Genomic DNA, 19050 nt, shown 5'->3' with positions numbered 1-19050 from the left:
TTTTCTTAGAGTCAGAGCAGCTGCTGCTCTGGCTTCCCCCTCCCTAGGTCTGGCAGAGCTTGAAGAAAGGCTGAGAGTGATGGAGTTGGGTGGGGATATGGAGGAGCTAGCTAAAACAATTCCCGCTCCAGGAGTAGTTCCTTTGTTCAGCGGCAGCAAAGCACAGTGAAAAGAGCCAGTGAAAAGAGCAGGGACTTTAGTTCAGATTCTGCAATTAACTAACTGTGTGGCCTTGGGCAACTCACTCAACTTCCTTGGGTCACCATTTTCTCTTTTGTTAAGTAGAGGAGGACACAAACGGCAATGATCATTTCCAGGCTGTAACTCAAATAGCTCTTTCTTGACAGAGCGGTTAAGGCCTCAGGTCACTTAGCCATGCCCACCCACAGTGACTGCTGGCTAGTCTAGATGGATGAGGTGTGGGTAGGGGACTGGAGAGAAGTCTGTGACAGACAAAGGAAACAAGGTAGTACTAGCTCTTCCCCTGTGGCTTCAATAAAGTCAAGCCCATCTGCTGGGGCGATCCTGTATATTGCTTAGAGATGTCCCTGACCATCAGCAGCTCAACGCCAACCGCACCGGTCTAGAACAGACATTCTGAACAAACTCTTTGCCTTGATGCACACCTGGTCGCAGCTTTAGTGGTAAGAGGGTCAGCAGAAGGCACAGCAACCAGAAACTAGGTGGAAGGGGTGGCCCAGGAGTTCCCTCTGCTGCTTCCGAGTGCAAACACTGGCTCTAAAAGTGTGGCAGGCTCGCAATTCCGAAGTTTCCTGAAATCCAGGATCAAATCTAGCCTTCTTATCACTGGAGTTCTTCAGAGCTTCCAACTCAGGTGGCAAAAAGGAAGACACGTAGGGAAGGCTTCCCCAAAAGGTCCTTCACACCAAAGTATGGTATTTCTCTGATTTTTGCCGAGGGGTCTCCCGGCTCCCCAAAGCCAAAGGTCCCCTCCTGCTTCTTTGTCGACTATCACTGGAAGTGGGCCATTTTCCACCCTCAAGGTGGCTGGATGCAAGAGTGCAGTGACACTGCTGATCTGGGCTCCGTGCCCAGTTCACATGACACCCCACTCCCCCGCTAGAGGATCCATCATTGTTAGTCGGCAAGCCCTGGACCCTCCCATTTGCTTCTTTATCCCTGCCCCCAAAGGCCTTAGACTGAAATGACATGATCTTTGGCAGAGGACTCTCAACAAGGTCTGCTTGAGACTTCCCCTGCGACTGTGCTGGGGAATAAATCGCCTGTCACCTACACCCCTGCAACAGTGACTCACCTTCCAGAGAAAGTGCTCTGCTCACCTAAGTAAAGCTGCCTGGAAAATGACTAAGGCACCTATCAAATGCAGTCTGTGGGGCCAACCAGTTGTTGAGCTGGGTTCAGACACACTCTGCCTCTCACCTCCAGCCTGAAGTCAAGTGTGGAGCTGCCGTTCCAGGCCTGCTGGTTTCATTTTCATCTGAACCGAGCTCCACACGAGGCTTGACATCCGGTGATCTATTTTTTCTAAAAACTAGGTTCACTTTAGAAATGACTCTCTGGCCATGAAGACAGCTTCCCCAAGAGAAAACAAAATGTTATTTAAAGGGAACGTCAGTCTGGTGGGAGCCTATATTTTTGTTTTGTATTAAGAAAGGGAAGAAAAGAATTTAAAATGTAATGTGAAACTGTTTTTTTTTTTTCCTTGGGTGATTTAAAGTGAAATCTGCAAGTCCCTGAGTGCGGATCCAGGGCCCCTAGACCTGGTACTGGCAAGAAGGTGACAAAGACATATTCTAAGAGGAAAGGGCGGTGAGCTGAGGGTGCCACATGGTGGTGGGAACCCTGCCCCACAGAACCCAGATTTCCCCTCTAGTCTCCTAAACAAAGAAGAGTAAGTCCTTGTTGACTTCATTCTACACAGTATTTTCCCTTTTCTCCCCTCCAGAGTTCAGGCTGGGACTCACTTCAACACATGGGGGACACAGGAGAGCCCTGGCAAGGCTAGCTCTGCCTCTCACTCACAGTCCTGGGAGGGCGGAGGGTGCGCAAGGTGTAGGTTCACCAACTCTGACCAGGCAGAGCCAGGGCAGTTTCAGGCTCACTTGGAGGCCAGTGAGGATGGTGTTTAGTGTAAGACGGGGAGAACCTAATAGCTAAAACCTCTCAACAGAAGCAATGCTCCCCTGGAGGTTCTGCTGAGAAAATGACTCTGCCTGTCAGGCAGTCAGACCCTTTCTGACATCATCTTACAGAAAACAAGTCTAGTCAAAGTGGTAATCGGCAACTACTAGTACTGTGATTACTTCTACCACCACCAACATTTACAGCCATCGTGTCCTGGGGCTTATTAAATGCTAGGCACTGAGCTCAGAATTTTACATATATTCTCTCATTTTCTACTCAAAACAACACCACGAAGTATTTTCAGACGAGGCACCTGATGCTTAGAGAAGTGAAGTGATTTGCCAGAGGTCACACAGGTAGACCTGGACCTGACTGACCCACGTCTATCTGACCCTACAGCCTAAACCCCCACATTTGACATGGAGACACCATGAGCTTACTCTTCAAATCACTTGAACACTGGGCTTTAACTTCTGCTGCATTTGTAAAATGGGGATAAGAAGACTTGCCCAGAGGATGTGCTGTTCATCTCTCAGACTTTTATTAATAATTATTATAGATAATAAATATCAACTGATAAATAATTGTTAACACTTATTAATATTAATTAACACTGTTAACATAAATAGATGGATAAGCAGCTATTATTAAGCACTTACCCTGGTTTAGTTACATGCAACAGTGACATGTTTTAGGAAAAAAACAACACCCTTTCATGAGTAAGTTAGTAGAAAAAGCAGTGAACTAGATGTCAAGAAACGTGGGTTTAGATTCTGGGCATGACACTGATTTTCTGAGTAATCTCATCCACTTTATTTCTCCTTACCAGGGCTCACACTCATGATCTTTGTTGCTGCCTTTCTTTACAGGAGTATTGTGAGAAAATAGAAAAAAAGGCTACTACCAAGTATTATTACTCTTGATGCTATATAACTTCAAGGGATTTACATCAGAAGGATAAGAGATTTAAGGTTATAAAATAGCAAGAAAGGAAGGGGAGCTTTTAAACTAGAATACAAAAAAGGGCACACCGGCCACTGAGGAAAAGCGACTTTGTCTCTGCACTGTCACTCAAGTAGTGGGACAAGGCCAGAACCAAAGACCCCAAATTCAACATACTTCAATGTCTCGCTCAGCTCAACTGAAATGTTCTACTACACAATTTGCCCTACGTTTGGCCTTCCATTTCTAATCTACTGCTTTCAACGTTTCAGTCAGCATCATCAAGTAAATGTGAGCCTTCACACGTGCATCACTTTAAACTCCCCTTGAAGATGCTCAACTCCCACTCCTTTCCCTGCCCAGAGAGCTTGGTGTGCACAGGCCAGAGGGCTTCTCCTTAGAGCTCCCCAAATCCACTGACAGGGAATTATCCCCCTTCCCGCCAATTTCATACGGGGTGCCATCAAAAGTGCCCACAAAGCTCAGATGTTTCCAGTTTAACTGAAATACTAAAATGGAGCAAACAGGAAGCATCAGACACAACTGCGGTAGTGACTTATTAATCATGAAAGCAGAATTTTAGTTGCATTTTAACCTTTTGCCAGGAAAAAAAAAACAGCTCTGAGATGATGGAAGCCATTGGTACAAAGATGCTGCCTCTCTGTGTATCAAGTGGACTTACACTTTTAATTTAGGAATGAATTTGGTTTTAAGATTTCTTAACTGCCCTCCCAGAAAGAACATCTGTCAAGCCAATCAGCATGAATCTCTCAGCTCTTCATCAAGGCAGGCATTAGGAAAGCTCATGTGCTTTCCATTGAGACAGGAAAAAAAATAGCAAATTAAAAGTGACTTCACAGGCCAAAGTGATAGGACATTCTTAAGAAGGTGCCAACAACGAAGAAAAAAACCCCAGATTAGGTTTTACCTCTTTCACATCTCTACGAATCTCTCACTAGAACATGGCCAGGATGAACTGTTACCACACACCAAAAAAAAAAATCACAACAGTTGCCTGGAGCTGGACAACCAATCAGGGCAAGCCTGCTTCTCAACATTAAATGATATACAAACACTCTAAGCTGATCACAATGGAGTCAGTGTTCAAGAGAAGAACCAAAATGAGGAACCAAACCTCCATCTGTTGAGGCGAAATGGCCAACCAGACATTTTTGTTTAATTTTGCTCATTTGGCAGGGTCTCTGCCTGTGGTGCCGCTCCCACAAACTCTAACAGACAATACCAGGGGCAAAAAACCCCCTTCAGAATTGCTCCTTATACTCTGAAAACAGTCAGAAGATGACCTAAAGCTTGGCAGCTTATTGTTGTCCGATTTCACAAAAGTACTGGAACATATACCTGGGTATGTATTTCTAAAATTAAAGTCAGAGACTACTTTTATTTTGAGGCCTTCTGAGAAGTTCAACACACCCTTCAAAATAAACGAGGATGTCTTAAAGGTGTCTGAAAAACTCAGAGGTCTGGCATAGCTCCACCAAAGGAACTGACTTTGACATCACTTAAGAAACATCGAAAGTAAATCCAACCACTTTGTAAGTAAGACAAGCACCTGTCCTCTCATGTTAAGAGTATAAACACTACCACACCACACGCTTCTCCCTCCGTCCTACATTTAAATCCTGTAATGTGGTCCTAGTCCAGGAGAAGGAGCCTAGGAAAGACTCCAGTGGCCCAGGCTCCAGTCCTCACCCTGAGTCCTAGCTATGAGGCATTAGGCAAGATCTATTACCCACCACCCTCTCCCCACATATACTTGCCTCAGGAGTCTCACCTCTAAAACAGGAGAATACTGTCCTATCCACACAGACATCTGAAGGAAAAAGGTTACAGGTATGAAGACACTAAGTAAAAAAAACACACCACTAATGCTCGGATACTATCTCCCTCTAATCTTTCGGAAAGACCATGTTTCTAGTCAAGGGGTTTTCAACATTTTTCCTGGAATAAACTTCAGCCTGCTATTTTGTATGAGGCCCCACCTCTTATCAGTTAATTTCAATTGCTTTTAGAGTTCTCAATCAAGGAACCCATGTTCATTATGCTCCAGTTAGCAAAACTAATTTTGCCATTTACACCACTGATTTCTGTATCTCTTCTCCACTCATTCCCCAGTCCACCCTTTAGGACTAAGCAACATTTTAACTTCAGTTAGGAAAAAAACTGCTTTTTCTTAAGTAACCCAGCACCAAGGAGGTTCCCAGGCACTGTACAAGTAGCCTCTTTCTGCCTGGTGCAGGGTGGTTGCAGGCTGCCAGGGCCACGACGGGTTTCCAAGATGGTATAGTTATCTAAGCCAACAGATAAAGTCCTAAGTGGAGCGGACAGAAAAATTACAGAGGGGTCAGGGGAAGGAAGATGATGCTGCGAGTGGCCAACACTGCTCCCCAGGTGCCAAGGGCAGGCTCTGCCTCTCCTCCCAGGCTCGGGGTGTGACCTGAGAACTTCCTAGGGAAGGCCGGAGGGTTTCACTGCCCGGGCAGGTGGGAGAGATCCGACGCATTTGGCAATTAGGCACCTTCTGCCCGGTGCCAAGCTGAGTTCCCATCCTGGGAGACAACCAGGGAACGGAGCTTGAGGGGCAGGCCTGGCAGTAGGGGCAGCAGAGCGTGGGGGAAGGCGGGTGTTGGGGAAGGGGAAGCAGGGCGCCCCTGCGCGCGCTTCGGGCCAGCGTGCGGCCTGCGGGTGTGCGGGGTGAGCACGGCGTGCGACCGTGGCCCTGGCAGCGAGCGTGACGGCAAGCCGGCAGCCCGCCGCCAAGGCGGAGGGCCGGCGCGCTAGTGGGTCTGACCCGCCGCGCCGCCCACCCCCACCATTCCGGGGTGGCGGGCCAGGCCTCAGCCCAGCTCCGGACTGAGGAGCGACCCATCCCCCTGCCCCTCGCTCCGGAGCTCGGAGTCCCGCCCAGTCACCTACCGGCCGAGCGCCGATCTCCCCCACCAGCGAGTGCAGCGCTCCCCTCGGCAACGATCTCCCGCCGCTGGTAGCCGACCGCGGTTCTCTGGGCCCACGATCGTCCGGCCCACGGTCGCCCCGCCCCACCTCGGCCCCGCCCCCTTATCGCCTTCCCGGCCGCCCCCGGGGCCACGCCTCCGCCGGAGGCTGCAAATTTGCCTCGCTTCGCGCCTTCTTGCTTTGGCCGAACCTAGACTCTTGGCCCCGCCTACTCCCACAATCTAACCAATGAGCCAGCTCACCCCAGCCAGTTCCATCCTACTGCCCCAAGCAACGATTGGTTAACGAGGCCTCGTTTCCAGAAAAGGGCACTATTTCCGGACAGTGTTTTTAGAGAAGAGATTGCTGGGCGGAGAAGGGATTGACAGAAGGCGGAGGCGGCCGGGGTGTTGGTTTAACTACACATGCGCGCTCGACTTCTGGCAGTCTTACGGGTTAAATTCTGGAGGTTACGGGAAGGAAGGGCGATTGTGCGCATGCGTGGGCACTCCCCAGCCTCAGACCTGGTTACCTAGGAGACAGAGAGGCGCGGTCTCTCCCGGGTATGGCTGTGCTTTCTCTTTGCTCGAGGCCGTGGCGGCTGAGGCAGGTGTGTGTGCGGCGGGGGGCGACGGGGAGGTTAGAAACACTTTTAGTGAGTACTTACTGTGAGCCTGGCGCTGTAGTCTCTGAGGATAAGAAAGTTTCTAGTGCTTGCCCCCGAGAAGCTTGGGGAGCTAAAGGCCTACACAGGTCAGACCTGGGTAGGTCTGGTGAGAGGGTACAGCTGGCTCTTTCCAAAGCCGGGGAAGCAACGTGGTGTGAAGCATATCCTCACGGGGTTTACAGCTTACGGAGCCTGGAAGAAGACTAGAGCTTTATTTATTTAAAAAAAAAAAAAAAGGACTTGAAAGAGTGGTCCTGAGCAGGTCTTTTCTCCAACACTTTCAGAGATGGGGAATAAGCACCCAGGTATCAACAGTGCTTGTCTGGGGCGGGGGCAGGGGGGAAGTGGTTAGAAAAGGTATGGATATTTTTTCTTTTCCAACTTCTGCTTTTCCGTATTTTCCAGTGTTTCCACAGTGTGCTTTTATTTTATTTATAATAAAGAAAAATTCTACACTTAAAAAATAGTTTGGAAAATAATAGATATGCTCCTACCTGGGTACCCCACCCTCCTCAGTGGTCTACAGCAGGCAGGTGTGGTAAGTGGCCCTAGCAGTAGAGTTAGGCAGGCCCCATCCAGGGCTGTCTGGGGAAGTAAGGATTACCCCATCTCTGGAAGTGTTGGAGAGAAAAAACCTGCTCAGGATCACTTTTCAGACAGTCCTTCATAGCCCAAAGCCTGTTTCTGGAGATCTGCACCCAACAGACATCTTCATTGTGGGGGAATACCGAAGACAATTCACTTAGACAGAAAACTTGCAATCTAAGGGCCTCACCCACTCACTCAGGCCATAAATAAGTTTTCTTTGGCTGGCCCATTTTTTTTTTTAAATTTGAACTTGAGCAGAGCCTGCAGTTCCTCACTGCCCCTGCCGCCATTGTCTTACACCCAACCACTTAACCTTCTGTCATCTGCCTGGCCACTGAAGCATTTGTGGTTATGGTCCCAGTAGAGCCCATGCTTTGGAGCTGGACAGTCTCTGTTGCATAAACTGGCCGTGCTACTAACTGGCTTGGGAGATGGTGGGCAGGAAAGAAGCTGGTGACCCTTAAAACTGCTTCCAACCCCAGGGTTTTCATTTCAGTGACTCATGGGGAGGGTTACAGGTCAGTATTAGCAAGCCTGGATTTAGGGCTTGCCTCTTCCACCACCTGTTTGCCTCTGGGCACACCACTTCTCAGGAAAGATGTGGGCACAGGGCCAGAGTCTGCAGACATCCCCTGGCTCACCTTTGCCTTCTCTGTCTTTCACCATTCCTTCTTCACTACTATTAGTGCCCATGTACCCAGCTTCCCTTGATACTTCTCTGGGTCCCTGGCACACCCCACCCACCCTATTAAGATTCTGTCTTTAAATCTATCCACTAACAATGTGTATTAGTGGGAGAGAGTGAACGTGTTGACTCAAAGTTACAACTCCCAAGAAGGAATTTCACATCAGGTTGCAGGAGGGAAACAAACCTCTACAGGTTAGTGAGGAAGATATTTGGGACCAGCAGGGCCTTGTGGTTTCAGCTACTTTTCTCAGGCCTTTCAAGCTCCGCTGTGTGTGGGGTGAGGTAAGAAACAACATAACACCCAGTCTGAGCAACGTGGAGTCTCTGAGCCTTGAAATGCTGGCACCTTCTGGAAGGAGAGCTTCATGGCAAAATTACTTCCTTCCAGCCCAGCCAACAACCTGAGACAGTTTCTAGCCCTGAGTCACTTGTGCAGCCTCAGCTCTGCTTTAAATAAAATAAATTGACATTTATAGGGTGACTCACACCTGGAGCAGTGAGCTAGGTTCTCAGCCATCAAAGATTTCCACATCCCACCCCAGTGGTTCAAGTCTGGAAATGGAAGGGCAAGACTGTGCTCTTCTGAAAAGAATAGCAGCTTCTGTTTTTTGAGAGCTTATGAAAAATAAACTGGATATTTCTAAGTGCTTAGTATGTGTAGTAACATCTCTGAATATTCAGTCCTGTGCAGGGTCTTCCAACCTGGCACTCTTAACATTTTGGATTGGATAATTGTTGTGGGGGGCTGTCACTACATACTCTAAGATGTTTAAGAGTATTCCTGGCCTCTGCCCACTAGTTGCCAGTAACACCATCCTCCTACACCCAGTTGCAACAATAAAAAATATCTTCAGATATTGACAAATGTCCCAAAGGGAGCAAAATTTCCCCCAGTTGAGAACCCCTGAAGTCTAACCTCATAGAAAAGGTACTAATATTATCACCCCCATTTTACAGATGAGTAAACTGAGGCTTAGAGAAAATTAACTTGCCTAAGGTCACTTTGCTGTAATAGAAGACCTGGGATTCAAACAAAGTGTGACTCAGAGCTCCTGTTCTCCTGCATACAGGACTCTGCAAAGAGACTGTGGGCTTCAAGGAGCGAATTGCTCACTTCTGTTGAAGAGTGATGAAGAGTGAATGAATTTTGTGCATCAGTGAGAGGATGCCATTCTTGGATCATTTCTCCTTTTCTGTTTGCTTTGGAAGCAAGGAAATTAAATTCTGATTTTTACTGACTTAGCACAGTTCATGGTACCCAGTCATGTCTAGTGAGAAAGTGGCTAGTGATTCATCTGTGCGTCTGTGGATCTTAGGCCCCAGATTCTTATGCGATTCTGAAATTATGCTTGAGAAGAACTCAGATGTGAGGCTGAGATCAGAGATGACTTGAGGGGGTTGGGGGTGGATGTTCCTGAAGGAGAGGCAGTTTTACCTTCTCCAGGAGGGGCCTGGCCAAGGCTACAGCTGTGGTGCTGTCACTGCCCTCCTGGGCTTGAACCTGCCCCATTGCTGCCACCCAGTCCAGAGGTTTAAGGAGGGAACAGGGAGGCAGGAGAGGGAATGGATGCAGGCAGTGATATGCTGGAGCTCTCTTCCTATCCTGTGATCAGGACCTCATGTTGCTTGAAATCAGACATCATGGGTTTATACCATGGAAATTGGCAAACAGTATAAACCAGGGCTACCTACCCCCAAGCTGGTGGTTAAACATTTACCAGCATGCCACTGCATGCGGATTCTGGATCCTGATTGCTCCTCACCAATTCTGCTCCACATGGGGAGGTGAAAGGGGGCATGGTGGACCACAGAGCTATGGGACAAGTGGAAGAGCCATGGTGAGGAGAAAGTTGCCCATCTCCACAAAGGATGGAGCTGCCTGGGTGGGGGTCTCTGGAGCACTGGGCAAAAATGACCTTACCAAGAGCAGGTCCTGGGCATACCTTTCTCAGACCCTTCCTGGCCTTAGGGAGCTGTGGGTTAAGGTTTGACTCAATACTTCTCACTTCCTGATTGGTTATCCCCTCCTAACGCACCTCCCTGCCTCTGGTCTCTTGACACCATCCTCAAAACTTCTGGTGGATCATGTGTTCCAGCCTCAATGTTCCCACATCTCCTGCCCTTCAACTCCTCCCCTTTAACTTTTTCTTCTCAACCTCCAAATGTGGTCAAGTCTCCTCCAGCCTAAAAACAGACTAGTAAAGAAAAAAAACCCTTCCCCTGTCCTGGCTTTCCCCTACACTATAACCTTCTTTTCCCTCTCAGCCTCCAAACTTCTTGGTACCCCTGGGGTCTGGTTCATCTCCCACTTGCATGTACCTGCTGCAGTCTGGTTTCTGCCCACCAGCCCCTCTCTCTGTGACACTTACTAATTGCTTTTGATTCAGATGACTTTGTCTCAGCTCCACCTGCTGCCAGGCACAGATGTGATGCTCTGAGCACCTACCAATCAGGCCCTGGGGAGGGAGTGCCGGCCCTCCAGGCCCTGCCCTGCCCTTAGGGAGCTTCCTATCTAGTGGGTGGGCAGACTTTGAACAAGTGACTACAGATGAGGACTTAAGTCATGATGAGGATGATGAGAGGATGGACAGGGCATACTGTATCAGGCAGGGCCCAACCAAGGAAGCAGAACTCACTCTTAGTTTTTAAACATGAAATTTAATGCAAGGGGTGGGTTACACAGAGGATGGAAGAGCTGAGAAGCTCAGGAGAAGATGGTGAGGTAACCAGAAATCCACTATTAGCCTTGGGTTGGAGGGACTTGAGGTCAAAGCAGTATAATCAGTGGCTGAGGGCCAGGGTCACTTGGAAGAAGGTGGAACCACAGAGGAGAGACAATCCACTTCCACTGAGGCAAAGATTATCCTTTCCTTCTACCTTCCACCCTCTGGTCTCCTGCCAGAGCCTCTCATTGGCCCAGGACCTGCAGAGGTCAGTCAGCTGCAGTGCTAAGCAGGGAATATGAGGACTGGATGGGAGGGCAGTAGCCTAGGACCGTCACAGATATGGGATGCAAGAGAATGAGGGGGGACTAACTTAGTGGAGGGGGCTCAGAAAAGGCTTCCCTGGGGAACTAAACTGAGACTGAAAGGTGAAGGAGAGTTAGAGGAGAAATATTCCTGGCAATCACTGGCATTTTCTGAAGACAACTTTTTTTTAGAGCATTTTGAGGTTCACAGCAAAATTGAGCAGAAGGTACAGAGATTTTCCATCTACTCCCCACCCTCACACGTGCATAGCCTCCCCCATTATCAACATCCCCTACCAGAGAGGCACCTTGGTTACTACTGATGAACCTACATTGACACATCATAATCACCCAGAGTCCACAGTTTAAATTAGGATTCACCCTTGCTGTTGTACATTCTGTGGGTTTGGACAAATGTATGATGACATGTATCCATCATTATAATATCATACAGACTACTTTCATTACCCTAAAACTCCTTTGTGCTCTGCCTATTCATTCTTTCCTTCTCCCATCCTGCCACCCCCAAACCCTGGCAGCCGCTGATAGTTTTACTGTCTCCATAGTAATAAATAAATAAATTGTGATATATCCAGACAATGAAATATTATTCAGTGCTAAAATGAAATGAGCTACCAAGCGTGAAAAGACTTTAATGCATATTACTTAGAAGACTTAAATGCGTATTACTAAGAGAAAGAAGACAATCTAAGGTTATATACTGTATGATTCCAACTATATGACATTTCTGGAAAAGGTAAAACTATGGAGACAATAAAAAGGTCAGTGGTATTCTCTTGCCCGATCTCTTCCTGAGGCTTCACAGATACTTTACTTTCGGTTTCCTTCTCCCATTCTCAAAGATTGAGGCACACCCCCAAGTTTTAGTCCTAAGCCCCCCACTTCTCTGCACTTTCTCCCTTGGAATTCTCATCCAGTCCTGACTTCATTCAGTCATTCCGTAAACATTAATTCATTAAACATAGTGTGTGCCAGGCATTGACTAGGCTCCTGGTAACACAGAGAGATGAATGAGTCATAAGGCCTGCCCTCAAAGAGGAGACAGGCAAAGTTGCAATATAATGTGGAGGGTAGAATGTCCTGGGTGAGGTAAGAACACATAGAAGAGATCAAAGAAGGCTTCCTGGAGGAGGTTGTGCTTGAGCCAATTTCTGCCAAGCACACTAGCAGTGAGCCAGATGAATGAGGTAGGAAAAACATTCAGGTAGAAGGAATAACATGTGCAAAGCCATTGAGACAAGGGGCACAACAAGGCACATTTGGGGAACTGGGTGTGGGATGTGAGGGATGAGGTGAAAGAGAGCCTCAGTCTGGCCCTGTAGGCTGTGATCTGGATTGCGGTGGGCCTTGTAGGCCATATTTAGTAGGCTAGGCTGGGGAAAAGACATAACATTCCTAGAACGCAATTTTAGAAACATTTTTCTGTCTGCATTATGAAAGGTTTGGGGTGGTGGAGCAGGCTACAGAGTGGGAGGCTGCTTGGGGGCTTTGAATCCAGGTGAGATATCATGGAGGGCTAGACTAGGGCAGGGCAAGGGGATGGGGACCCAGGACAGGTTAGCAAAATACAGAGAGATTCAGAATTGAGAAAATAAGTTGGATGGTAGGGTGTGGATGGAGGATGGGAGGAGTGAGTCTGGGATGATACTGCTGAAGTCAAAAGTCATAGGAGGAGACAGGTTCTGGGAGAAGAGGAATGTCAGCTTTGGTTATAGTGTATCTGGGGTGCGTCTGGCCCCATCAATTATCCTTCTTGACTATTGACTTTCAAATTAACACCTTCAGCTCTGACCTTGATCCTGAGCTCCAAACTGTAATTCCCAGGGGCCTGTAGGGCATTTCCACTCTCTAGCCACCTGTCATCTCCAACTCTACGTGGTCCTCCAAACCTGTTCCTTGCCCACCTCTTTCTACTGGTGACATCACCATCAACCTCAGGAGTCTTCATTCCCTCCTCTTGCCACCTCACCTTCAGCCATGTTGATTCTCTCTGTAATGCCCTTTGTGTCTGTGCCCTCCGTTTGGCTCCCCTTTCTGCCAGTGCCCTTGTGATGTCTTGCTGTTTCCTCTTGCTTCCTGTCATTTTCATTCTGAGTCTTCCTACTCTGTTCTGTTACTTCCTTGCTCAAAACTCTCAGTGGCTCCCCATTGTCTCCTGATAAAGTACAAGCTTGTTATCTGGCTCTCAAGACCCCCACAGTCCAGCCCCCACTTAACTTTTTTTGCTCCTAATTTTTACAACTTCCCAGCAGACACTCTTCTGTACTACTTACCATTGCCCCAAACCTCCTAGCATCTTGTGCATCCAGACCACAGGCTGTCCTGCAGACTGAAATGCGACTCTCCTGCCTCTAACCATCAAATCCCACCCATTCCCTCAAGGCCCCGATGAAATGCTTTCTCTCAAAGCACTGCATTTCCCAGTTCATTGCCTGCCTCTTCTCTAACACTTAGCAAGCACCCTGAGACAGCTTTTAATCACCATGCAGTGAGTTGGTATTTGGTAAATGTGTGTTGAACTGAATTGGCTCAAAAACCATTCCTCAGATCAAGAACCTGCTGTGGCTCCATCACTTCAGAAGTCTGTTCCTAGTGGCTTCCCAGGTTCTATCTTAGGTATCTAACCTTACTCCCTAACTGTTCCACCAAATACGTCTCTCATTCAACTTGAATTCAATGCTAGAAGTGTGAAAGATATAAAAATGAATGAAATACATCTTTCCTCCCTTCCCTTATCTAGCAGGGTGGATAAACTATGCATTCTGGTAGCTAACATAATATTAGCTTAAAATAATGTCTTTCACTCACAGGGTATCCTGCTATCCTTCTTTAAGATCAGAATTCTAATTTTGTTCACTGTGGTAACTGCTCAATTTTAAATGCTTCCTGGACTCCCTTGCAGCTAGTATGGCCAGGTGACAGAATTCTGGCCAGTGAGATGGACATGAAGTCTCTGGGTGGGGCTTCTAGGAAAACTTGCTACGGAGGACCAGCCCAGCTGACACATGTCCTTTTGTCTTTTGTCCCTTGTCTTATCGCCCTTCTTCAGCCTGGAGGTGTAGCAGCCAGTGTTTGAGCATAAGCATGAAAATTTCATTCCCTGATGGCAGAGCAGAAAGCTAGATGGTCTTTGAGCCTCAGATGGCCTCGTGGAACCGTCATACAACCAAGGACTTCCCACCTCCCAGGGACTGCTGACCTCCAGCTCCTGGGTACCTGATGAAGTCACTGCAGTTGGTTTTCTGTTAGATGCAATATTGACTGGTATGGCAAGATTTATAAAATTTATCCAACTTGAGAATTCCCAACAGTGAAAAATGGCCCCAGAATGAAATCACACTGTGTCAGGCACCTAGTATATGATGGATAATGAGTTTATGCTTATGAGGGATTGTGTAACACATGGAAACAGTAGAGAAAGACAGGTCTGTAGCCTAGGTCAGCTGAGAACGCCACTCCTATTTCCCAAGAAAGGGAGCCTTGCCTGGGAACAGCCATGGAAGGAGATGAGTGACTTAATGGACTGGAGAAGATGTTGGAAATGTCAGCCAAGGACTGAGTGGCTCCTGTACTGATGAACCAGTCAGAACCAAGATATATTTTACCTAGTTAAGATAAAAGATGCTCAAAAAATTAGGTGGAGGGAAAAACTCAGGTGTTAAGATTCAGAGATTAGAACAGATGTCAGTCTGTGGAGATGCGAGTGCTTTCACAAGATCTGTGCCATCTGGGCAGAGCTTTCCTGTAGACCCACAGTGGGCACATGACTCCCCAGTGGTGACTGGACAGTGTGTGGTGGCCCATAGCTCCCAGCAACACTGGATCACATGCTGAGAAAGTTCTTCTGTTTCCAGTTCTTTTTTTTTCAGATTTGTCTATTCCTTGAATAATTCATGTGTGCACTTACTACAAATTTCAGAAGAGTGTGTTTCTCCCACCTCTGGCCCCAGATTCCCTGATTTTGAAGCAACCATTCAAAAATACACAGTTTCTTGGGTATTTTTCCAGATATGTTTTATGCATCTACAAATGCATAAATTCATACAGCCCCTTTTTAAACAATTTATGGAAACATGCTTTACACAACAGCTCTGTACTTTGTTTATTTCACTTGCCATATCAGTGAGTTCCATATTGTAGGTACTGAGCTGCCTCATCCTATTCCATTGTATATGGCTGGTGTATAAGTTACCTGGTCCCCTATAGATGGACTTACTGTTTCTAACCATTTCCTATTATAAGAACTGTTGCAGTAAATATTCTTATACCTATTTCATTTTTCATATTAATTAATCCATGGATTCAACAAATGTTTATTGAGCATCTGCTACGCACCAGGCCCACTCTGGGCACGGGGGGTTGGGGCGTAGAGTAGTGAGCATGACCGACCCAGTCCTTGCATCACAGAGCTGCCATTCCACAGTGGAGGAGAGCCACAGGATAAATCCCTAGAAGTGAGTCACACTTCCTTTCAACTCTTCTGATGAAGTCAAGAAGGAAATCTCACTTTGGTGAGAAAGTCTCACTTTAGTGCCAGTATGTCTTTAATACTACCGCTCTCTAATACTTGTTAATCTCTTTGAGACCCAGAATGTTGGTCTCAGGTTAGATTCTTTGGCAGGCCCCAGAGTCTAGCTAGAGTTTAATAGTAATGTTTGGTTTTTATTGAATTTAGTTTTACATAGATTTTCCACCTACAGTCAAAATATGAAGGTTCCTTTCAAAATAATTTAAGTTCAAAAAAAAAAAAAAAGGTAAGTCCATTTAGAGAAGAATGTTAAAGAAATAACATAGGTGGGAATTCAGAGGTGGCAAAAACCCATGAAGGTGACATCCCAGTGACTGAGGTTAGGAAATCACTGATGGAAACAAAGCCAGGAGAAGAGATGAGGCTCTTTATACTGTATTTGATGTTGATTTTTGTTTCCTCACCCATCTTTGGTATTGAAATGGCCTTGCCTCCATGTTTCTTCCTAGGCAGCTTGTTTATCATTTATAATTTACTTGGTAATTCTTATGGTTAGATTTCACTGAGCTTCTCTGATTGTGAATGTTTGTTTCATTCTGTTTTTGATGAACTGTTACTGATTTGCATTCTCTCAGAAAATCTCTTTCACTTGAATTCCCCAGATACCCCAACCTCTTTGTCATTGCTGGCTCTGGAGATATTTGGAAACGCCTCCGCCAGAGGCATTCATGCAGCACCCTTAGTCAAATTTTTATAATCTGTTTGAGGCTTGCTAAACAATGCTCTTTAAAGTGTAATATGATGAAATAATCAGACCCAAGTAAGTCTTTGTGGCGATCTCAAAGCCAAAACCTTCTGAATGATCTCCACAACCACTAGTGGGACTGTAATCACCCACGGCTTGTCAGCTAAACACACAAACAATTAGCTTGGTGGTTGCAAATATAAACAAATTGACATTTCACAAATGAGCTCTTTCTGCCAAGTAGATGGGCAGAGGTTGTGGGCTGTGGTCAGAGGGTGGGCGGTGCCTCGAGGCCCTGGGGCAGAGAACCTAGGATGATAAGAGGGATGAGGTTGGGGGTGGTGGCAAGCAGGGCTGTGGGCCACAAAGGAGCATCTGAGAGCTTGGAAAATGAGAAACAAAAAAAATAAGGCCATGCATTAATGATTAAATCCTTGCGTTTTGAGATCTGATGGAAATTAACTGCTGATCATTAATTACTAAGGACCCACCATGTACCAGGCACCGATTTAAGCATTTTGAAAGTAGTAACTCAGTGCTTCTCAAACTTTTTGGCTCACTCAAGTTTTTGAAGACCCCCTCCCTCCCCAAAGAGCTTTTGTTTCTGTGGATAATATTTGGTGCTGTGATGTTGAATAACTGGCTCTGTGGGAGAAAAAAATCCTGATTTGTAGTACTTGCCAGTTCCCATGGTGTAAGTACTTCCACTGTGGCCAATTTTAAGATTCCCACCTGACGTAACCGAATGTGAAAGGAGAAAGATGTGCACAATCAGCTCTCCTAAGCCAGTGACTCCAGCCCATTGCTGGGATATTTATCAATATTTAAGGTATTAGAAATTAAAATTGAGAAAAAATGTAAACTATGCATCCATTTAAAACACTAACAAACCCATTACATGTTAATCCAAATCACATCAGTTGTGAAAATAACCGTTATTTTCCAAAATAAAAAATATTTCGTGAAAAGGATGACATTTTAAAAAATATTTTTGCAATTCCCTGTAATGTCTAGTTTCATCGAAGATAGCTGAATTCACACATCTTCTGCAATCTGTTGTGATGTCACATATCATATGGTCTCTGGAAAACACTGGAAGGCAATAAAGGTAAGTAATGTTTTACTATTACTATGAAAGTAGTTTTGACCTCTTGAACCCCCAGACAGTCCTGGGGACTCCCAGTGGTCCCTGGACCACCCTTTGAGAATTGCTGTACCAATGCATTTACTTTTTCCAAGCGGCCCAATGAGGCAGATTTCTTTCTTATTTCTTTATTTTACAAATGAGGAAACTGAGGCACAGAGAAGTTAGGTAACTTACCTGAGGGCACTTAGCTAGAAAGTGGCAAAGTCAGGATTCAAACAAAATCAGTTTATAGAGATGGGACTGAGTTGGTGACCGTCATTAGATGTGTGATCTTGGAGAAAATTAGTCTCTCTGAGTCTGAGGTTTTGTCATTTGATTAAGCCATTGTCACCCTCTGGGCTTCATTAGACTTGACTTCCTCCCTAACACTCAGGTCTCACTGATGGGCCCCTCATCTGTGCTTCCTTAGTGTTCCCTCTTTTTTCTGCCCACATACCACTTCATCCCACACTGTTGTGGCATCATTTAATTGTCCCCATTGGACTGTACACTCCATGAGGGGAGATACTGCATCTACCTTGATTACAATTTTTTTTTTTAATGGAGGTACTAAGGATTGAATCCAGGACCTTGTGCATGCTAAGTAAGCATGTGTTCTATGACTGAGCTATACCCCCAACCTGATGACAGTTGTTTTATCAGGGTCTGGAACAGGTGCTTGAAAATCTTTGCTGAAGAAAGAAATTAATAAATAAATGCATAGACATTTCACATGAAGGCAGGATGAGTCCCTCCTACCCAGGGTTCTCCTCTGTGGCTCCACGGAGGGAGGGAATGGGCATAGAGGAGGGGAAGGGGGTTATAAGCACTTACATACACTTGCCGAAAAGTGTTGCATCATCATAGTCACAGAATGAACCACAGGCTACAAAAAGCCTCTTCCTAAAATCTCCAAAGCCATTCAGATCACCTCCTTTTTGCCTGCAGTCACGCTACTCAATCTTCCCATCAGTTGGCATTCAGACACTCAGTTTAGCAGTCCCTCCAGATAGTTTTCATCCTTCTAGAAAAATCTCCATCTCCTCCTGTGCTGCTGGAGAGGGATGGGAAGCTCTCTGCCTCTTCCTTTCATATCCCAGGCTTTGTATGTTATCAGCAACCCCCCTATCCTTTTCTGTAAACCTTTTTATTTCATCACCTGTAGAAAGGGTCAGACACGTAACAGTGAAGGTGTTCTTGTTCCAGCGTCCCATACCACTTGATGCCTAATTAGTGGCTGCATTTCTGGAGGCTCGTGACGCTGGGGAGATAGAGCCTGGCAGGTGGGAACCAGCTAGGTGGAGGAGCTAGGAGGGCTGGAACCTCTCAGCTTCCTCTTTTGCTATCTATATATGGTCCTTTTCAGCAGTGTGACCTTCTAGGATTCTCAGAAGCTGCTGAAGAGAAGTGTAATTGTGGGGGAGGGGAGGAAGCAGCACAGAGACAATCAACCAGGATTCTGCCTGGAAGGTCATGGGGCTGAGCCCTGGCACCAGAGACCTTTAAGAAGAAGCAAAAAGGAACTGAGAAAACAGCCAGGAGTCGGCTCAGCCTGGAGTTCCTGGAATTCTGCTTTGTGTGTGTGCTTCCCATGGCTGCCAAGGAGCCTTCTGACTAACAGGAGATGACACTGGGAAGGGAGAGGGCGGATAGAGAGACAGCTTGGGCTGATGGCTCTCCTGGGCACTGTCAGCTCTGCAGACCGGCTCCAGGTTTCCTCCGGGAGCCGGGAGCCGGGAGGGTGGGTGGCTGCCTACTCTACGAGAGGTGGAAAAAGTC

At 46.6% G+C, this 19050-nt stretch overlaps 1 protein-coding gene and 1 long non-coding RNA gene across 5 annotated transcripts in view; one reads left to right on the top strand and one right to left on the bottom strand.

The window, feature by feature from the left end:
- MAP3K14 (mitogen-activated protein kinase kinase kinase 14) overlaps nt 1–6103 on the bottom strand; it is a 40142-nt gene extending 34039 nt beyond the window's left edge. Inside the window, exon 1 of the mRNA XM_010959492.3 lies at nt 5983–6103. The gene's annotated coding sequence lies outside the window, so the exon portion shown is untranslated. The remainder of the gene's footprint in view (nt 1–5982) is intronic.
- Nucleotides 6104–6469: 366 nt separating this feature from the next.
- The window catches only part of LOC123618196 (uncharacterized), a 34111-nt gene continuing 21530 nt past the window's right edge, over nt 6470–19050 (top strand). For all 4 annotated transcript variants that reach the window (XR_006726591.2, XR_012499575.1, XR_006726592.2 and 1 more), the window contains exons 1-3: nt 6470–6610; nt 13982–14196; nt 17160–17253. This is a non-coding gene — a long non-coding RNA (uncharacterized LOC123618196). The remainder of the gene's footprint in view (nt 6611–13981; nt 14197–17159; nt 17254–19050) is intronic.

This window comes from Camelus bactrianus, chromosome 16, assembly GCF_048773025.1.
Source record: "Camelus bactrianus isolate YW-2024 breed Bactrian camel chromosome 16, ASM4877302v1, whole genome shotgun sequence".
NCBI lineage: Eukaryota > Metazoa > Chordata > Mammalia > Artiodactyla > Camelidae > Camelus > Camelus bactrianus.
Note: the sequence above shows the minus strand (reverse complement) of the source record. Positions and strands in the feature narration are given on the sequence as shown.